The sequence below is a fragment of the Palaemon carinicauda genome, chromosome 35 (assembly GCF_036898095.1).
Source record: "Palaemon carinicauda isolate YSFRI2023 chromosome 35, ASM3689809v2, whole genome shotgun sequence".
NCBI classification, from domain to species: Eukaryota; Metazoa; Arthropoda; class Malacostraca; order Decapoda; family Palaemonidae; genus Palaemon; species Palaemon carinicauda.
The window spans coordinates 47,666,376-47,688,424 of NC_090759.1; the positions used below are offsets into that span (position 1 = coordinate 47,666,376).

At 51.5% G+C, this 22,049-nt stretch overlaps 1 long non-coding RNA gene and 1 pseudogene across 1 annotated transcript in view; both read right to left on the bottom strand.

The window, feature by feature from the left end:
* Positions 1-22,049, bottom strand: part of LOC137627429 (uncharacterized) — a 106,059-nt gene that overhangs the window by 72,543 nt on the left and 11,467 nt on the right. The gene's annotated exons all lie outside the window — the stretch shown is intronic.
* LOC137628014 (5S ribosomal RNA) lies at positions 15,594-15,712 on the bottom strand (annotated as a pseudogene).

Below are 22,049 nucleotides of genomic sequence, written 5' to 3' on the forward strand. Positions count from 1 at the left end.
AAAATCTTGGAGCGTCTCCTGGCCAGGCGCCAGGGAGAGTCTACGCGATTTGAGAAGTCTATCTGGGCAGAGGCAGGAACTCCCAAGCCGAAAACTTCTCTCGTGTCATATCAGACTCTCGCTCTATAAGCCAGTTTAAAAGAAGGGAAAGCAAAGGCTGTATCCCCCAAACTCCTCCTGGTGATAAACCAGTCGCCTAGCAAACGTAAAGCTCTCTAGGAGAGCGAGAGAGCACTAGCTTATAAACAACGGCTTCAAAGTAGCTAGGCCTAGTGTAAGCTCATACGTTTAGGCGAACGAGGAGCAGCAGTTACAAAAAGATCCGGACAAAGATCCTTAAAAATCAGCATGATTTAATTAAAGTCCATAGAGGGCTAAGCAGCTTTAGGCTCCTCTCCGTCTGACAAGAGTCCTCAAGGGAATATCAGTAGGAGGGGGAACAGCAACTTCCTCATCTAAAGGAACCTTGTCCGATAATAGCTGAGTCTCAAGCAAGGGAGAGACCTACCGTGGTGGCAATGCTTTACAAGCAGAGTCCACACGCACTGGTGCATTAGTAGCGGACCAGGATGCAACGTCATGTAACTGCTTGACAGTCTGTGAACTGTCAACAAAAACAGGTGCGAGAGACTAGGACGCAACGTCATGTAACTGCTTGACAGTCTGTGAACTGTCAACAACAACAGGTGCGTGAGGACGCACAGCGTCCACTCGAGACTGCTTTGACTGCCTAGACTGAGCAGTCAAAACAATTCTAGAATGCGGAGGTTGACGCACAGCGTCATACAAGTCAACTCCGATTGTTAGCGAACGTCCTGAACGTCAACAGGAGCATCAGCAAGTGGCCTAACGTCCAAATGTGGCTGAAAATCCACACGAGACCGCATCGAGTGTGGTTCTAAACAACCTGATTGACGTGACTTAGCTACGCCAACGTCAACAGGACGCACAAAGGAACGTTAGGTTGGCTGAAAGCCAGGATCTCGATGAGATAAATGGCTAGGCTCAACGGACTAATCGGCAGAATAGTCTTCCATAAGGGAGGCAAGCTTATTCTGCATGTCTTGCCGTACAACCCATTAGGATCAACGGAAATGGTTGCGGTAAGAGACGAGGGTAACGTCTGTGACCGCAACACTTTGCCAACAAAAAAGACTCTCGGAGTCTGTGTTACGCTTTTGTTAGGCGGCGAGCAGTTTTCCGATGACTGCATAGGGTCAGAGCTGTCCTAATGGCTGCAACCAGGACGCTGGACCTGTCCTGAAAGGACTGACTTTCGCTTAAGGGCCTCAAAACCTTGTTTCAGGTTTCTTATGCGAAAAGCCTTCGGATGACGAGGAGAAAATAGTCTCTCTCGCCTTATGGTAGGGGAGATCTTGGTAAGATACACCCGATACCATAGGGGGAAACGTCTGTTCGCTGATCAAGGCCTCTCGAACCCATAAGTCGTACGACATTACTTCTCCCCTGGGCTTGGGAGCTTGCAAGAGGTCCCGGACTAGGTGAACGACAGGCACGAACAGACGAACCCTCGGACGCAACACTGTAACACTTTGCGCAATATCACTTTATCACTACGATTTTCTGTTTTGCACTTATTTTACTGAAATCGAAACTTTTACTGATTTCTACCTGAAGCACGCAATTCTACCCTCATCAAAAGGTAGTAAATGCGAAATCAGTCGTATAATGCAAGCACATTAATACCAGCAAAAAAACAGTAAACATCTTTTAAGATAAAATAATTCAGTGGTTGGGGAAGAGAAGAAACACTAGTTCATTCAAAACTACGTTTTCAATCTCTCACCGTACATTGCCTGGGGACGAGAATAAAACTAAAAACGTTTTATCCTTTCTCCCCGTACAGAGACTAGGGACGAGAGTAACTCGAGAACAACGTTACCCGCTTGAACGGAACGTTTTCTCTCCTCTCTCTCCCTCCGTCTCTATCTCTCTCTCTCTTTCTCTCTTGATTTCGCACCGAAGAGAAGAGCCCAATACATTTCGTCAAAAAAACATGTTATTTGACCAAAGGAAAAAAACTGAAAGGTTTTTCAATTAAAAAGTTCCTTTAAAATAGAATTTAAAACATTTAAGCTTTGAAAGAAGAATGAACAAAACGTCAGAAACGATTAATCTTTCTGCAAAGTGAAACCGTGATACTCTCTCTCTCTATCGTAACGATAGAGCGCAAACTGCGTAGCATAAATAAACTAAACGTTAGTTCATCTTTGAAAACAGTACGAAGACTATTCAAAGAAATTCTTTCATAAAATATTTATTAAAAATATTCATTTAAAAAGTTTTAAATCATTAGCTCTTTAAAAGCTATTTACGATTGAAAGGGCTCAACGTTGTTTAACTTCGGTTTCCAAGTTAGGACCGCCTACTCTCAGGAAAGGTCGCATATAAACAAAACATTAAAATTTATTTTTTTTATGTTTATTATAAATGGAAAGTTAATCGAAGAGGCCTAATAAAGGCGGTGAGATATAAAATATATAGAGGAAAATCTATAATTAATTTATAACGTGATAAGATAATTACTAAAAGCCTAAACACACTTCCGTCTAAGGGAAGGGTCGGCCATTTAAAAGTCAAAGAAAGTCCATACTCTCTTTGTCACCAAAAATTAAATCTATCCAAAACGAGTTCAAGATTTAAGATGAAGATAAAACACCTGCACTGCGAAAGCTCAAACCAAAATGAAGTACTTCACCAAATATGTTGAGAAAACTCCAGGTTCTACAGCGAGTAAAAGTACGTCTTGTCGACACGTCGACAGAGAAGAAATTGAGTCTTTGTTTACATCGAGAGAGTGGTATCTGGCCGACAGTTGGCGCTGGTGGGCACACCCGCAACCTGTATAGCGATCGCTGGCGAGTTTTTACTGTTTTTTGTCTGTCGAGCAACAGAGTTGCAGCTATTATATATTCACCGGCTAAGTTAAATATTTAAAACTAGCTTTTATATTAAATGTTCCCTACTATGGAACAGATATGCTTATGAGAAGTTTCCAGCCAAAGCCTTTGTAGGAGACTAAGACTTCTGATCGGGGGAAAGAAAAAATGCCTATAAGGAGGCAGAACGTAAATGCCGCATGTCTGGTTACAGGAAAGTAGCCAAGTAATGTACTGAATAATCTGGTTTCAGTAAGGGATATAAATATACAATTTAATAGAACGGAGTTCTAATTGCAAGATGTATATAGCCCCTCTTGGCATTAAGACTGCTTGCACGCATATATGTAATTGTCCATTTGCGCTAGCGCATGCGTATTCTCTGCCTCAAGGAAAAGTTTGCAACGAATCCTGTTGCGGGAATAATGTACTGTATGTGTGACGAATCGCAACATTATTGCCTAAGGAATTTTGATCGTTGACTAACTAATATTTTCTTGAATAAGAGCGAACATGTACTCAAACAAAATATACAGTTATGGAGGCAATCAGTTCCCCTTTGGTTTACCCCTCCTCTTTATGTGAGAGGCTAGCCAGTGTTCATTACACAGAAACAGATGTCTGGTTCCCTGTGGGAGGGGTTTGAAACGTTCGTAAACGTAATGAAAAGTTTCCCCCGCTGTTGCTATCGTTCTTTTAACGTCAGCTAACAATGTTCCTTCAGGACTAATTGTTCGAAACAATAACCCTGTAAGGATAGAATAAAGTCTCGGAACCCTATCATGTAAAAAGGCAAGTCGTTATACCCAGGGTACAATGACGGGGGAGGATGCCTCCATCAAACGGTGGAACTGAGTTTAAGACAATAACCTCGCGGTTTGGTCTTGGCTAGAGCGCATGCTCCGGGACGGCTTACGGCCTTCATGAAGTTTTAACAACACCCACTGAAGTTCTGTAAAAACTTCTCAGGAACGAGTCTCCCGAAAAGGGTGAAGTCTCGTATGTGGCGGTTTGCTTCAAGAAGACCAGACATAATTGCCATCGACCGCTTACCCTTCGGGGTTGCCATCGAACGCTTTCTCGCTAGTGAGAAAACTACCGTCTAAATCAGGCAAGGACTGCCAGGAGAAATGAACTGGAATGTAAAGAATTTTTCATTCTCCGCTCATTTCCGTCTGCTAACCAAACCACTCTAAGTGGGAAGGTGGAGGAAAGATGACGGCGGTTCGTTCGAAAACGAAAGGATCAGAGCTGGCGAAACCAGACTAGCTGATATAGAAATCAGCTGGGCGTGTAGAGTGACGTATCAAGTCACACCTTTGGAAGACCCATCCCGTGGGGGGGGAGGTCAACCATAGAATTTTCAGAAAAAACTCTGGATTGCGGAAACCGAAATTCGGATGAAAACCTAGGGGTTCAGAATCTATTTGTGAATTCCTTTCTCGCGACCTTGAAGGATGTTGTGTCGAGAACCCGCAGGAGCTCTGTCGCTGATTCCTGATGGAATTTTCAGGAATCATGTTACGTGACCAGGACCAAAAGGAACTGTGTCATAGTTACCTGTAGAGATTCGGAAATCCATAGGCAGCAGGCATCCCTCTGTCATAAGAGTAAAACTCTTGATGACGATGGACGTGCGCGAACAATTCACGGGACGACAGTTCGAAAACTCTGTCATGAGAACAAAACTCTTGTGCATTCGAGAACACTTCGCAAAATGAGAGTTTGACTAATTGCGCGCGCCTAGCTAGTTGTTCGTGTGCGCCACATATCGGCTGTGCGCGACAATTTGGTCGTGCGCGCCACATCAGCCGTAAGCGCCAATTTGGTCGCACGCTAATTTGGTCGTGCGCGCCACATCGGCCGTGCGCACCAATTTGGTCGTGCACGACAATCCGGTCGTGCGCGCCAATTTGTGCACGAGAGCTCTCAGTGTAGCGAGAGTACTCACTACTAAGTTCACCCGAAGGTTCACGATAGCCTGTGTTTTGTGAGCGCGAACGATCAACATAAGAGAGTCCGCAAACTCTGTCATATAAGTATGGCTATGATCACGAGAACCAAAACGTTCAGCGTGAACTGCGTTGTGAGACCACGAAGGGTCAGCGCAAACAAGAAACGTAAGTTTCTCTGTCATGGCACCCCGAGGGATCAGCGTGAGTAAGGGCACGAGAAACGAAAGGCCTAACGTAACCTGTGTTGCGAGACCCCGAAGGATCAGCACAACAAGAAACCGAAGTTTCCCCTGTCACTAAACACCGAAGTGTCGGAGAGACTAAAGTTACGAGAGCCCAAGAGTTCTGCGTAACTAATGTTACAAGCTCCCCGAAGGGTCAGCGTAACAAGAAACTGAAGTTTTCCTGTCACAAAACACCTAAGTGTCAGTGACTAAAGTTACGAGAGCCCAAGGGTTCAGCGTAACTAATGTTACGAGACCCCGAAGGGTCAACGTAACGAGAAACCGAAGTATCCCTGTCACAAAACACCGAAGAACTGTTGACTGCGGACTTAGGAGAACGATCACGATCACTTCCTAAAGGACGTTCATAGCGGCTGGCAGGAAGCTTAGATCCCCGATTACGAGGGCGTTCGAGAACACGTCCTAGTTCGCTGTTCCAATCACGATCAAAACTGTCACGTGCGCTGATATGAGATTTGTCGCTACGCTGGTATGATTGCATAAAGGACGAAAGCCTGCTTTGCATGTCTTCAAGTATGACAAAGTTAAAATCCGAACGTTGTGAAATCGATGATGAAATCACAACGTTCTCCTCATCGCTAAACGGAACAGAGCGCCTAGAAGGCGAAAACCAGTCTGAAGGCTGCTTGGGAGCTTGGAATGAGGCTAAGCCTGGTCCTGAGTGCACAGAAGGATCCTTGGAAACGTCCAGCGTTCTATAAAGACGTTTTATCGGGGGACTTTCAAATGGCTCTGGAGTATCCCAGTGACTACATCCAGGTTTTGCACTAGCAGGACGTCGATAGGCCTTATCATAGGTCCTCTTAAGAGGTCTGGAAGCAAGCTTCCAGCCTCTTTTAAGCAAGGGGTTATCCGAAGATGACGAAAAACATTTAACCTCACCTTTCCAATGGTGAAGGCAAACTTCCTGGGAGGCGCCCACATGTACGTTCAAGGGGAAGTCTGTTCGACGTTCGAGGGGACGTCTGTTCGTTTATTAAAGCCTCTCGTCTCCTTTCGCCTTTCGACATTCCTTCTCCCAAGGGTTGGGAGCTTGGAAGAGGTCTAGGACTAGGAGGACGACAGACACGAGCAGGCGCACCCTCCACTGCACTTAACTTCACTGCACTTGCACTTTCACCTTTTAATAGTTGCACATCGGACATCAACTGTGTCCTGTCCGCAGCCAAAGATTCAACTTTGGCGCCAAGAGCTTGAATCGCCACTAACATGACAAATTCATAGCTAATTTGTATTTTTCCTAACTATACAAACTTTAGCTATTTACATGGGGTAATTACTTCGGCGTAGCCGAACGACGAGCCATAAAAGTTTTAACGAGGGTTTCCTACCCGCCGCTAGTTAGCGGGGGGGGGGGTAGGGAGGGGTAGCTAGCTACCCCTCCCCCCTCACACACACCGGTGAATGCTTCACTTTACTTAGAGGTAGGACTTATCTTGGGGGACAGGGCTGGCGGGCACATAACTGTAAATAGCTAAGGTTTGTATAGTTAGGAAAAATACAAATTATCTACGAATTTGTCATTTGTTCCGTAACTGAAATACAAACCACGCTATTTACATGGGGTGACTTAACCCTTAGGAAGGGTGGTAAGTACCCTGCCATACTGGCTTTGGCTTGCCCAGGGACCCCGAACCCGAGTTTGAAAGAACTCGTGGGTTAAGGGGGGCCCTGCTCCTCGCAGGTAGTTGTGAGACTGCTGCGGCCTACGGAAGTTGTGTGTGAAGGTGAGCAGTGACTCGTCCTAGGAAGTTGACCTGGAGTTCTTCAGATGGAAATCTAGGCTAGGACTCTCCCAATACCACCTCGTCAGGGTATGGGAACATGACAGTATTACAACTTAATACTAGGTACACAAGGGAGCATGGTTTACCTGCAGAGGTTCGAGGTTAGCTGTGCAAAGGACCCAGGATGCTGTTTTTCTCCAAGGGAGGAGAGGATGAAGAAAAGAAAAGGGCCAGACAGATCTTTTCATTCACACAGACTAAAACCGGGTAACAATGCCCTCAACCTTCTGCTACTTGTCCAATAAGGAGCCTGAGGTTAGACCAGCTGTTGTGCAGCCACCACAGGGCCGATAGAGAACGTATCGAGCCTCCTGTGTGTCACGTCTTGCAGGTAGTGGGCCGTGAAGGTGGTCTGACGCTTCCACACCCCAGCTTGCAGGACCTGCGTCACCGAAAAGTTCTTCTTGAAGGGCAGGGACGTAGCCACGCCCCTGACGTCATGCGCCCTAGGGCGACGTGACGGAGGAGGGTCAGGATTCAAGGCCAGATGAATTACCTTGCGAATCCAGGCCGAGATGGTATTCCTGGTGACCCTCCTCTTTGTTTCCCCGGTGCTCACGAACAAAGCTCGCACCTGGGGGCAGGCTGCAGCTGTTCTTTTAAGATACAACCTCAGACTCCTGACTGGGCACAGTAGGAGATGGTCTGGGTCATCTGTTACAGAACGGAGACTCGAAACCTGGAAGGAGTCAAACATTGGGTCCGGCACTCCTGGGTTCTGAGTCTTGGCAACAAACTCAGGGACGAAGCTGAACATTACCGCCCCCCATCCCCTTGAATGGGGGACGTCGTAGGAGAGACCATGAAGTTCGCTGACTCGCTTGGCCGAGGCCAAAGCTAGCAGGAACACCGTCTTCCAGGTAAGGTGGCGATCAGAAGCCTGGCGTAATGGTTCGTAGGGAGGTCTCTTAAGAGACCTGATAACTCGAACCACGTTCCAAGGAGGAGGTCTCACTTCCGACTGAGGGCAGGTAAGCTCGTAACTCCGTATGAGAAGAGACAGTTCCAGCGAGGAGGAAATGTCCATTCCTTTGAGCCTGAAGGCAAGACTTAAGGCTGAGCGATAGCCTTTCACTGCCGAGACTGAAAGGCGCATTTCTTCCCGCAGATAAACGAGGAACTCCGCTATTGCTGGTAAAGTGGCATCGAGGGGAGAGATACCCCTTTCACGGCACCAACCACAGAAATCTCGCCACTTCGCCTGGTAGACTCCTGCGGATGACTTGCACAGGTGGCCAGACATCCTTTTTGCAACTTGTTGCGAAAATCCTCTATCTCTGAGAAGATGCTGGATAGTCTCCAGGCGTGAAGCCGAAGCGAAGCTGCGGCTTTGTGGTAGATGTTGGAGTGTGGTTGTTTGAGTAGCTCGTGACATGGAGGGAGCTCCCTCGGGATCTCCGTGAGGAGCTGCATTAGGTCCGGGAACCACTCTGCATGATGCCATAGCGGAGCTATCAAGGTCATTGAGAGATTGACCGATGTTCTGGTCTTGTTGAGTACCCTCCTCATCAGACAGAATGGGGGAAAGGCGTACACATAGACGTTGTCCCAACGTTGTTGGAAGGCATCTTGCCAGAGAGCCTTGGGGTCCGGGACTGGGGAGCAGTACAGCGGGAGCTTGGTGTTCAGCGCCGTAGCGAACAGATCCACCGTCGGAGAACCCCACAAAGTCAGGACTTTGTTGGCTATCTGAGGATCCAAAGACCACTCGGTACTCACTATCTGCGTCGCTCTGCTCAGACTGTCGGCAAGCACATTCCTTTTGCCTGGAATGAAGCGAGACACTAGTGAAATCGAGTGGACTTCGGACCATCTCAGGATCTCTACTGCAAGATGGGATAGCTGTTCCGAAAAGGTACCACCCTGCTTGTTGATATAAGCCACGACCGTGGTGTTGTCGCTCATCACCACCACAGAGTGGCCCACCAGGACTTGGTGGAACTTCTGAAGTGCCAGGTATACGGCCTTCATTTCCAGCAGGTTTATGTGAAGGGACTTTTCTGATTCTGACCACAGGCCTGAGGTCCTGTGGCTCAGAACGTGGGCCCCCCACCCTTTGTTTGATGCATCCGAAAACAGCATCAAATCCGGGGAAGGGACGAGAAGATCCACTCCCTTCCGTAGGTTCTAGTCTGCCACCCACCAACTGAGGTCCGCTCGTTCCGCAGATCCCATGGGGATCAGGATGTCTGGGGAGTCGAGTCCTTGACTCCACCGAGACTTGAGTAGCCACTGTAGGGATCTCATTCTGAGGAGGCTGTTGGGAACGAGACGGGTCAGGGAGGAGAGGTGGCCGAGGAGACGAAGCCACGATTGGGCTGGGAGTTCCTCTCGATTGAGGAAAGGTCTCGCAACCTTCCTCAGCCTTGCTATCCTTTCATCTGATGGGAAGGTTTTGTGGAGATTGGTGTCTATGACCATGCCTAGATATACCAGTCTCTGAGAGGGCTGCAGGGAGGACTTCGAGATTTACCACGATCCCTAGATCCTGGCAAACTTCGAGGAGTCTGTCTCGGTGGTGAAGAAGGGTTGCCTCCGAGTCTGCTAGGATCAGCCAGTCGTCCAGATAACGAAGGAGACGGATGCCGATCCTGTGGGCCCATGAAGAGATGATGGTGAAAACTCTGGTGAACACCTGAGGAGCTGTGGAGAGACCGAAACACAGCACCTTGAACTGGTAGATCTTGTTGTCTAGGCAAAATCTCAGGTACTTCCTTGAAGACAGATGGATTGGGATCTGGAAGTACGCGTCCTTCAGGTCCAGTGTGCACATGAAGTCTCGAGTGCCCGAGAGAAGAAAGGTTTCCAGCGCCTTCCTGGTGCTTCCTTTGGAGAGGTCCTCGGACCACACCAGGATGCCCAGAGACCCCAGCCAGATGTCAAGCCACGAAGTCGCCTGCATGGCGCACTTGGTGACCTTCTCCTGGCTCAGGATCTCAGTGGCTGAGAAGGACACGTGCCGGTTGGAGAGTCTCTCAAGAGGGACTCCCCCTGTGAGTTCTTCCACAGAATGGTGTAAGGGAAGACACAGAGAAGACTCCTCGAGGATCTCAAAGTAACTCCTCTGATGGACTCGAGGAGGAGGGAGGAGTTTATTACCGGCACTCGATCTGCTGGAGGAGGCAAGCTCAGAGAGCTGGCCCTCGACCTTGTCCCTGGCACTCTTCATCCCTTGAGACCAGGGCAAAGCTGCACTGGCCCTAGAGGGTTTCTGAGTGAAGTAAACGTGGGCCAGGACCGTGTCCTTCCCTTCACGAGGTGGGACCTCAGGGTCTGGGATCCCGTTAAGGTTCCTCATGAGGGTCAGGACTTGCCAGAACGCGTGTTCTGACTCCTGGTGCTCTCCTCCCGAAGGACTTGCAGCGAAGTCTCCTGTCCCCAGTGGCTCTTCCTGGGGGGACACGTGGACATCCTCGACGGCTCTAGACGGTTCCTGCCTGATCCTCGCTGACGATTTGGGGATCGCCTTGGAGTCCTTAGGCTCCCTCCTGGGCGGGATACAGGACTCAAGTAGCGAAGGGGGCAGGTCCTTCTCCACCTCTGGATGAGAAGACCTCTCGGGAAGAGGAGGAGCCTCCCCCATTGGTGCGATGGGGGCGGGGGCGGGAGCGAGGGCGCGCAGACGGGTGTTCAGGAGCGATGGCGCGATGGCGCGGTGGCGACAGCGCGGGCGCGTGGGCGCGCAGCAGCTGGAGCAGGAACATGGTTGCGAGAGCGCGTAGGCGTAGGCGATGGCGTAGGCGTGTGGCAATCAGGAGCTGGAGCGCAGCAACCTGGTGCGCCCCCGAAGGGCGCGAGATAACGGGGGCGCCTGAGCGCGTGTCCGGAAGAACCGGCTGAGGGCGCATCAGCGCTGGAGCAGGGTCACGAGCGACCTGGGGGCGAGATGGTTGGCGCTGGTCGGATAGGACCGGCATACTCGCCTGTGGGCGCGCTGGTCGCGCCAGCGATCGTGGGCGCGCATGGCGCGCATCAGGACGCGGTCGCACCGGAGTGCGTGGTTGCGGCGACCGCGTGGGCCGCCCCTTTGGATGAGGGCGCTCTGGTGTTTGTTGAAGGGCAACCTTAGTTGTTCTAAATACAGGAACGGGGCGTGTAGCAGGAACAGGCCGCGTTACCGGAGCGTCGTGAGCGATTGCATCAGGTGCAAGCTCGCGCGGTCTGGAGGGAGAGGCCAGAGGCGGCCGTGAGCGCCCGTGCGGTAACTTGGGAGCCTCTTGGGCGACGCGCTGAGATGTAGCGACGCGTAGTCGCGTTGGTGAGCGCTGGTACTGGAACTGCGTGTGGGCGCGTGTCGCGCGTCTCCCTAGGTGGGCGCGATGCGTCCAAAGCAACACGCGGGCGCGTTGGTGAGCGCGTGGGTGCTGGCGCTGGAACCGCGCGTGTCGCGCTTTTCCCCCGATGGGCGCGACGAGTCCGGAGGCACCTGTGGACGCCTGTGCGCCAACTCAGGTGCCTCCTGGACCGCGCGCGATGAAACAGGAACTGGGGGGCGCTGAGGCGCTGGAGGGCACGTGGGCGCAGGTGGCCGCTGGGGCACCGGTGGACACGTATGCGCAGGTGAGCGCAGGAGCGCCATGTCAGGAACGGGGCGCGTATGCGCAGGTGAGCGCCATATCAGGAACTGGGCGCGTGTGCGCAGGTGAGCGGTGAGCGCCGTAACAGGAGCTGGGCGCGTATGCGCAGGTGGGCGCGTATGCGCAGGTGGGCGCTTGCGCGCTACCTCAGGAACTGCTGGAGGGCGACGGGGCGCCAGAGGGCGTGGGCGCGCAGGGGGACCCTGGCGCATAACAGGAACGGAAGCACGAACGCCTGAGGGTGAGTGCCGAGGCGCTAAATCAGGAACAGCAGCAACATCAGCAGGCGGGCGCTCAGGCGGTGCCTGGCGCTTGGGGGCAAGAGGCGCAGTTCTGCGCTCAAGCCCCTTCAGCCCCGAAGGGCCCGGGGACTGCGCAGTGGCAGTATCAGGTGGCGCGTCAAACGCATCAGGAGCTTTAGAGGTAGATGGTCTGGGCGTCAGGTCACAATGTCCCGAAGGACGACGATCCTCCGAAGGGGATCGCGAACGATCCCTGGAGAGGTCTAGGTTGGTAGCTGGCAGGACAGGAGAACGGCGAGTCGTCTCCTCCGCAGAGGAATGTGGTGACGACGAGCCGAAGAGGCGCCTCTTAACCCCTTTGAAGGGGGAAGGAAGGCCTCTACGGCGAAGGGGAGGACGAGCCTTCCGCCTTATACGCCCACGAGGCCATGGGATCAGCAGGCTGACCATCGATGGGCCTCCGAAGAGGAGTCTCTGTTAGTGAACTCCCCCGAGAGGGAGAAACACCTGCAGGAGAGACCGTGGGACTAAGCTCCTCCCTCGAAGGATGTTCGGAGGGGGAGTCAAAGCCTTCAGCTACCTCAGCCACAGGAACGTGTGTTTGGCTAGACCCACGGGATGTTTCCGTCACAATAACGTCAACCACAGACAGAGGATCTATCTCCGCTGAAGTTGGCGATAGTTTGACGGCCGCACCCAGTTTGATCATGTCAAACAGAGCTTCCTTGGAGGGCGAACCCTGCAGCCCCAAAGAAGCCCAAAGCTGAAAAAGATCATTATTAGATACAAATTCCCCCTCCGGGGGGGGAGGGGCAGCCGCCACGCTATGGGAGGCAACTACCTCTCCCTCACCCCGGGATCGGTTAACAGCACTACGGTCTACGCTACCACTCGCCGACCTCTCGGAAGAGGCCGCTCGAGTGGGAGCTTCGGAGGAGGAAAGGGCGGCGGAAGAAGTCTTGGGATTTTCTCTCTTCCGAGAAACCTCCGAAGGAGAAAGATGACAAATTCGAAGATAATTTGTATTTTTCCTAACCATACAAACCTTAGCTATTTACATTGGGTTTACCTTTTAGCGCAGCTGAAATGGCGAGCCATTAGAATTTAAAGAGGGTGTATTACCCCCGCGCTAGTTAGCGGGGGGTAGGGGAGTGGTAGCTAGCTATCCCTCCTCCCCCTCACACACAGGTGAATGCTCACTTTCACTTAGAGGTAGGACTTGTCTTGGGGGACAGGGCTGGCGGGCAAATATGTGTAAATAGCTAAGGTTTGTATGGTTAGGAAAAATACAAATTATCTTCGAATTTGTCATTTGTTCCGTAACCAAAATACAAACCACGCTATTTACATTGGGTGACTTACCCCTTAGGTAGGGTGGAAAGTCCCCAGCCATACTGGCTTTGGCTTTACCCGGGGACTCAGAATCAGAGTGAGTCGCACTCGAGAAAAGGAGTCCCTGCACCTCACAAGGAACCGTGTGGCCTACATAAGCTTGTGTGTGAAGGAAGAAGTGTGACCCGTCCTAGGCAGTTGACCTGGAGTTCCAGAAGGAACTCTGGGTTAGGACGTTCCCAATACCACCTCGTCAGGGTATGGGGGACGCGACAGTATTGACTCAATACTCGGAACACAAGGAAGCATGGTTTACCTGCAGAGGTTCAAGGTCAGCTATGCAGAGACCAGGATGCTGCTTCCCCGTAGAGGGGATGATGAAGAAAGAAATAAGGGCCAGACATACTTCTTTCGTTCATGCAGACTAAAACCTGATAACATGCCCTCAACCTTCTGCTATCTGTCCAAAAAGGAGCCTGAGGTTAGACCAGCTGTTGTGTAGCCACCACAGAGCGATAGAAAACGTATCGAGACTCCTGTGGGTCACGCCCTGCAGGAAGCGGGCTGCGAAGGTCATTAGACGCTTCCAGACTCAAGCTTGTAGCACCTGCGTCACAGAGTAGTATTACTCGAAGGCGAGGGACGTTGCGATGTATCCAACATCGTGCTGTAGGGCGACGTAACGGGGGAGGGTCTGGAGACAGGTCGAGATGAATGTCCTTGAGTCCGAGCTGAAGAGGTATACTGTACTGGTGACTCTCCCCTGTGTCCTCCTTGTGCTCCCAAATTGGCTGCAACTGAGGACAAACTGCAGCTGTTCCCAAAGCTAACCTCTCGATTCCTTTACTGGCAAGAAAGAGAAGGTCTTGGGACATCAGATACAGAATGGAGACTCGAAATCTTGAAGGAATTGGACCGAAGGGCCGGGACCCCAAGATTCTGAGTCTAGCCAACAACTCAGGAGCGAACCTGAATGTTGCCTTCCCCTCTTCCTTAGAAAGGGCGGAGTCGTACGAGACCAAGAAGAATGCTTACTCACTGGCCGTGGCCAGAGTGAGCAGGAGACCCAAGACGGAATACAATCCAAGGCCTGTCGTAAAGAGTCTTGAGAAGATCTCTTAAGGGACTAAAAAGTCCGAGCCATGCTCCAAGTTGGAGGTCTCACTCCGACTAGGGCAGGGACGATCGTAGCTTCGCATGAGCGAGGAAAGATCCAGTGGGCAGGAAAAAGTTATTCCTTTAAGCCTGAAGGTCAGGGAAAGGCTGAGCGACAGGCTTCATTGCCGAGAGCGGAAAGGAGTTTCCTCCCGCCGAAAGGCAATAAGACCGTTATTGCTGGAGAAGAGGCCTCAAGGGAAGAGGTATATCTCCCACGGCACCAACCACCGAAGACTCTTCACTTCGCCTGGAAGACCCCTGCAGATGACTATCACAGATGACGCGACCTCCGTCCCGCGACTGTAGCGGGTTGTCTCTTCTTGAGGAGGAGGCGTAGTGTCTCCAGGCATGAAGCCGACGCGACGCCCCGGTTCGCGAAAGATGTTGCAGTGTGGTTGTTTGATTAGTCTGTGCCGTGGGAGAAGCTCTCCCGGGAGTTCCGTCAGGGGAAGCAGAGGGTCCAGAAACCGTTCTGCGCATAGTCCCAGTGGAGCTCTCCCATTGAAAGGTTGACAGACAACCTGGTCTTGTTGAGACCCATTCTCCACAGACAAAAAGGAGGGAAGACGCAGGCGTCGAAGTTGTCCCACCATCACCGGAATGCATCTTGCCAGAGTCTCGGGGTCTGAGACTGGGGGGAAGAACAGCGGAAGCTTGAGGTTCCAAGCTGTCGCGATCAGGTCCCCCAGACCAGGACTTGCTGGTTACTCAAGGCCAAAGAGCCCCAGGTACACTCTCTCTACGAAGCTCTGCTCGGATAGTCGGAGAGAACATTCCTCTGCCTGGAATGAGAGAGCCGATGGTGGTATTGAGAGTATCTCAATCATCTCAGTATCTCTACTGCAAGATGTGAAGGTGTGAAAATACGTCCCCTGCTGGTTAGAACACGCCAGAACCATGAAGTTGACGCGCACGGAGCGACTCGGCAGGAGCTGTAGGATCTGTAGAGGGGCCAGACTACGGCCCCTAAGCCTGCCTGAATGATGGAGAGGTATCCTTCAGGTCCTGACCATAGGCCTGGACCGGAACATGCCCCCCCCCCCCCCCCCTTTTCTTTGACGAGTCCGAGAACAGCATCAAGAATGTGGGGAAAGGACGAGAATATCCACTCCCATCAAGAGGTTCCATAGGTCAACACCCATTACAGGTCTAATAGTTCCGCTGGTCCCATAGGGGCCAGGAAGTCCGGTTAATCGTTGCCTGAAACCACCGGAACTTGGACCGCCCCACATGGAACTTATCCTGAGGCGACCGTTCGGAACTATAGACGGGTCAATGAGGAAAGGAGAACTAGGAAACGTTCCAAGGTAGGGCTGAAAGCTCTGCTTGACTGAGAACAGGTACTGCGACTCTCCTCAGCCTTGCGCCGGTCAACTGAAGGGAAGGCTTGGAGGAGGTGGCAACAGAATCTGGCGTCCCCAGGTGGTCACCCATCCAAGTACCGACCAGAACCGACGTTGCTTAACCTCGCTGGACGGACGAGAAGCGGGGTTTCCAACGTGGTAAGGCCGTTGACTCAATATCATGGCAAGATACTCCAGATGTTGAGGCAGAAGAAGAGAAGGCTCCTAGCAAAATACCATGAACCCACACTCATGGTAAGCATCCGGAAGCTTGTCCCGGCGCTGAAGAAGGTCGAACCCGAGCCTACCAGAGTTGACCAGCCCTCCAAAAAGCAAAGGAGGCGGAAGCCTGCATCTGAGCGGCCATGAAGAAAGCAGGGAGAGTTCTCTGGGGAAAAAAACCTGCGATGCCACAGAGGGATCGCCACACTGCATCATAAGCAGGAATACCTGCAGTCTAGGCTGAATTCCACGAGCTACCTGGAAGATGGATGGAATGGAAACTGAAAGTACCCGTCCTTCTGATCCAGGGTTTAAGGAGTCCTGTTGCCTCGTTACCAGTCTGATCAATTCTGCTGTTCTACGCTGGACGAAGTTTGTTCGACAAACTTGATCAGGGCTGAGAGGTCGACTACGGAACTCCCGTCTCAGATACTTCCTTACAAGAAAGGATCGACTGAAGAAGCCGGGGGTAAAGCCGTCGATGATCCTATGGAGGACCTTCTCCTAAGGTATGGATCATTCTGCCCAAACGGGCAACTCTTGCCGACACTATGGCATAGAGGTTCAGAGACACTGAATTCGCTGACAGAGAGGCAGGCGTGATATCCTTGGCTGATCCCAGAGATCGTGCGGGAATGGGCATCAGGAAGCTGTCATCCGGATGAGTAACCTTAAGCATCCTCCCAGCGTGAAACCTGCAATCCTAGAGTTCGTGAACTCTGCCGCTCCCTTTAGGACTATGCCCCCCCCCCCCCCCCCCCCGGGAGCCTCCCGTGCCATCTGTCCCTGACAGGAGGAAACTGCAATTGGACACCTTGTCTCAGTTGTCGTAGCCGATAACTTAGGCCGACGTGGTTGAAAGAAAAAGGCGCTGGAGCCCTTTAGAGTCTGGAAGAAAGCGCCTTGGAGGAGTGAAAACGAAAGTCGACTTCCTCCGCACAGCCGCTGTCCAAGTCTCTGTCCTTGGGCACAAACAAACTCTTCTCAAGGATGGCCCTAGCTCTGGCACTCTTCAGACCCCGAGACCAGGGCAGAGCCGCACTGGACTTTGGGGCCTTCCGAACGTCAAACACTTCATCCAAGATCGTGTCTTTGCCTTCACGGGGGGAGATGACTGGATCCATAAGCCCGTTAAGTTGCCTTATCAGGCTTAGGACCTGCCAGAAGGCATGTTCAGATTCCTGCTGTTCTCCTCCCTGTGGGCTGGCAGCTAAGTCTCCTGCCTCAGGGATCTCTTCCTGGGGTGAAACGTGGACATTCCCCCGGGTAGTCGTGGGGTCCTGGCGAATCCTTGAGGAGGATTTCGGGACGGTCTTGGAGTCCTTGGATTCCCTCTTGGGAGGGATACAGGACCCCAACAAAGAGATTCGAGGGGCCCCTTCCTCACGAGATGATTCTCCTCCATGAAGCGAAGTCTCCCCCCTTGGTGCCGAGGGGAAGACTACCGCCCCACTGGACTTACCTGAGGACGGAAAGGCCTCGTCCACGGGAGAAGGAGAAAGCCCTCGAACAGGAGAAGGGGCCTTCGCGACCGACCTCTTGGGAACCAACTTCGCCCTGGGGGAAGTCACCACGATGTCCCTCCTCTCTTTCTCTTCAGCGTAGGAGAGACAGCCGTTGGTTTGTTACCCTGGTCGGCGAGTGCTGGTTTCATAACCCTCACTAACGCCCACGCCAGAGGACCAAACCAAGTTTGTTGCTCCAAGGACACAGAGTTTGAAATCCTCGCTAAAGGGAAAGGGATCGGGCGATCCTTTGGAGTGGACACCACAGTACCTGCCCGAAAAGAAGGTAGGGAAGAATGATGTACTAACCTCTCCTCAGTAGTATCCTTGTCCTGCACTACCAACCTGTGTTTGGGTGGAGGCGATCCCGAGCGTTGTCTAGGAACACGCGTTCCTGCTGCTATCCCCGGCTGCGGAATTCGCCGCGAACGATGGTCGCGCGGGAGCGATCGCGCGGGCGAGCGGTCGCGCGGGCGAGTGGGCGCGAGGGTGGGCAGGTGAATGAGCGCGTGTCCAAGGCGGCGAACGCAAGCGTTGGCGCGATGCGAGGAAATGCGCTGCCGCGTGGGTGAGGAAGACCATTGGTGATGCGGATCAACAGGAGATCGGTGGTGAGCTGGTGAGCGCTGACGTGCAGGTAGGCGATGGCGCGTTGTGGCATGGTGGCGCGTTGGCGAGCGATAGCGAGCAGCATGCGCCGGTGAGCGATCGCGAGCTAGTAGCCGGCGAACCATGTCCCTTCAGAACCTCCGGCTGACGAAGCGTTGGAGAACATTGGCGCGCAGGCTGTAACACACGCGGGCGGTCCGGAGATCGCCGAGAAACAGGTGATCGCCGACGCGTAAAACGCTGGCGAATAGGCGATACCAAAATCGCCTGTGCGCGCTGACGAGCAGGTGAACACTGGCGAGCAGGTGAACGCTGGCGCGTAGGCGATCGTTCACGCGTGGGAGAACGCTGGCGAATAGGTGATACTAAAATCACCTGTGCGCGCTGGCGAGCAGGTGATCGCTGGCGCGTGGGAGAACGCTGGCGAATAGGTGATACTAAAATCACCTGTGCGCGCTGGCGAGCAGGTGATCGCTGGCGAGTAGGTGATCGCTGGCGAGCAGGAGGTCAACGCGTGAGATCCTGTGAAGGGACAGGTGGCGCGGCGCGTTCACGAGCAGGAACAGGAAGATCGCAGGCGCGTTGACGAACATGTGCTTTGACACACGCGCTGAACGATGTTGCGTAGCCCCAGGGTCAGAAGACTGATGGCGAGCAGGGAGCTCAGCAGGAACTGTAGGATGGTCAGAGACCGCAGGGCGATGATCCTCAAATGAGCGCTGACGCTCAGAAGAGAGCTGACGAGCAGGAGAGCGCTGGCGAGGAGGGCGAACATCAGGAGAGCGCCGACGAGCAGGTGAGCGCCGATGAGCAGGAGAGCGCTGACGAGCAGGAGAGCGTTGGCGGACAGGAGAGCGCTAGCGATCAGGAAGCGCTGATGAGCAGGAGAGCGCCTGTGCGCTAACACTGACCAGGAGCAGGCCGCAAGACCGTGCCTGTCCGCCGGGAGACTGATGTCCGTCGGAAGACCGTTGTCCATCGGGAAGCGTTGCCCGTCAGACTGCTGTCCATCTGCATCAGTGGCGGATGAAGGAGTTGTAGGCTGCAAACGTAGATTCAAAAAGGCGCCTCTTAGCACCCTTATAGGGAGATGAGAGGCCCTAACGACGAGGCGGACGGTGAGCCTTACGGCGAAGGAGGCCAACAGCAACAGTAGCAGAAGAATCCTCCGAAGAGGAGTCTCTATGAGTGTACTCTCTCGCGAACGAAAGAGAAACACTTCGTAGAAGAGACTAGTCAGCCAGTGACCTAAAAGGAGCAATCCTCCGAAGAGGGGCTCCTGCAGTTGCCCAGCCCCTTGAGCGAAACTGCAGGGGTGACCGCTCAGCACCAAGAGCAAGTCACACGAAAAAAAGGCAAGAGAAGAACCCCCCAAAAGGGGAAAAACTCAAGCCTAGACAGGAAAAACTTCCCTCAGAAGGAAAGTTACCCACCCAAGGAGGCAAGCCTCCTGAGTTCTAAAATGAACTGGAGAGCTGTCAATCGTCACGGGAGTACTTCCTGTAGAAGGAGACACGCCCCTGACGAAAATCCAAAGGGGAGGCAGCAACAGCCGAATCCCCAGGCCTCCACAAGACACCGTAGCCATATTACAGAAACGAACTAGATCGGTAACTGTAAAAAATAAAAACAAAAAACATTAGTACACATTCATTCCCCCGGGAAGGCTCCGAAGAGGAATCCCGAGGGCAAGGAAACAAGAATTACACAACAGGCACGTGCCCTCACAACCACTTACACTCACGGAAGGAGAGCTGTAACCAAAACAGAATTATAACAATTATAATTATGAAACTATGTAATTATGTAATTTAAAAATGAATGAACACTAAAGAAAGAACGAAAACCTCGAAAGGAATCGTTCTACAAGCTGAAAAATTAACAACTACAATTAGGTTCATAAACTAATTGAGACAAAACATACGGCGTAGCAACCCCCCCACACGGGAAGGAAGCTACAAAGGCGTAGTAACACGTAGTAAAAGAATGAACGACCTCAAGAGAGAGAGAGAGAGAAAGACCGAAGTCAAACTCGATCGCAACCCATAAAATTACGCCGTGGTGGCCTAACTGCCGAGGACTCCACGGAGATATCGTACACTACACACACAACTCTGAAAAGGAAACTTACTGATTTCTATACTCAAATATATATACAAACATGAAAACATGTTTACATATATATTGAGTAAAAGAAAAGTAAGCGATTAAGTAAAGACAAAACAAACAATGGCTGCCAAGCGAGGACCAAGACAGACACGTCTGTCCCAGTCCGAGCCAAAAGTGAAAGTGAGCATTCACCTGTGTGTGAGGGAGGGGAGGGTTAGCTAGCTACCACTTCCCTACCCTCCGCTATCTAGCGGGGGGGGGGGGGGGGGTAATAAACCCTCGTTAAATTCTAATGCCTCGCCATTTCAGCTGCGCTAAAAGGTAAACCCAATGTAAATAGCGTGGTTTGTATTTCGGTTACGGAACAAATCCCTTTTAGCATTCTTACGTCGCCGGGCAAACCTCTCCCACTGGGAGGTAGACCACTCCCTACACTCAATAATACACACGTTAGACCTATCACACTGTTGGCCCCTACACTGCGGGCATAAGGAGTGAGGATCCGTGTCCAAGGCCGACATAAAGGTACCACAAGGGCGGCCAGATAGTCCAGGGCACGTACACATGATGAGAAATAAAGGCCAACTTCACACACACACACACACTGAAAAGAGAAAGCAAACAAAATTATGGCAGTCAAAAACGAGGAGAGCACAGCACGTCTGACGTCTCTCCGAGCCAAAAGTATAGTGAAGCATTCACCGGTGTGTGTGAGGGGGGAGGGGTAGCTAGCTACTCCTCCCTACCCCCCGCTAACTAGCGGCGGGGTAGGAAACCCTCGTTAAAACTTTTATGGCTCGTCGTTCAGCTACGCCGAAGTAATTACCCCATGTAAATAGCGTGGTTTGTATTTCAGTTACGGAACAAATATCTTTTAGTGAAGGTTCATTAGCAACTGCAATAGTGGGATCGGGATCTACCACTACAGGTGAAGGAATAGGATTAATGACATGGGAAGAGGAAATATCTCTAGATGAGCGAGAAGAACTACGCCTCAATCTATCCCTTTTGAGTTTACGTCTGTATCTATCAAACTCAATCCATTCATGCTCTAACAGTAAAACACATTCATCACAGCGATCACCTAAATCACACTCTTTACCTCTACATGCAACACAGAGAGAATGGGGGTCAAGAGAGGCTTAGCCATTCGGATCTTACACCCACTAGTCACACATAACCTAAAAGTTATGGGGGGGTGGCCATTTTGATATTTTAAAGAGAATTCAGACAGGCGAAGGTCTAAAGTCTTGTAATCCAAACAAAATCAAGAAATATCCAAAGCGAGATCAATACTGTAACAAGCGGGAGTCAATAACCAAAGATTGTACTTCACCAAAAAAACGATCAGTAATGACGGAGTAGAATTCACATGTCGCCGCTAGCGACGACAGGGAATATATGAGGGTCACTGGAATGGTTCCCAGGTACCTTGCTAGGGTGCAGGGGTGGTACACCTGGCTATCCAACTGGCGGTTGGCGCGAGTTTCAAATTTTCTGCCGTTGACGTCGTGGACATAAGCTATATATATAACTACCGGGAAAGGCTTGTGTTTAAAAATGTATACGAGGGTATTACATAACTGATCAAGTAATAGACTTGAACAGAGCTGGTGGAGAAGACGAATAGTTATATTTCACGATTAGAGAAGAAGAAATCCTATTGTTGGAGGAGGAGTTTCTGTGTAGGGAGGCGGGGTTTTTCCGCAGAAGGTCGAAACCTGCTATGTACAAACGAACAAACTGGAGTGACTACAACCGGTAAGTAGAATGAGAAAAATGAAAAACACTGCTAATGTTAGCATGTTACGCTAAAATTTGATCTACATCACACGTTGGCAGCTCTGGTTACCATATTTTTTCATGAGACATAGCCTTTGCAATGGCGCCTCCAAAGTTTATCCAGTTATACTGTTTTGTCTTTTCCTCCGTTTATTATACATCCAAGAAGGTAATGCATAGAGAAGAAAAGGCTTGTTTTACGTTTATATATTGTTTCCCCAGTATGTTTTCCCCGCCCAAAACCCCGAGTTCCCACTGGGGGTCCCCCATTATTGTAGGATAT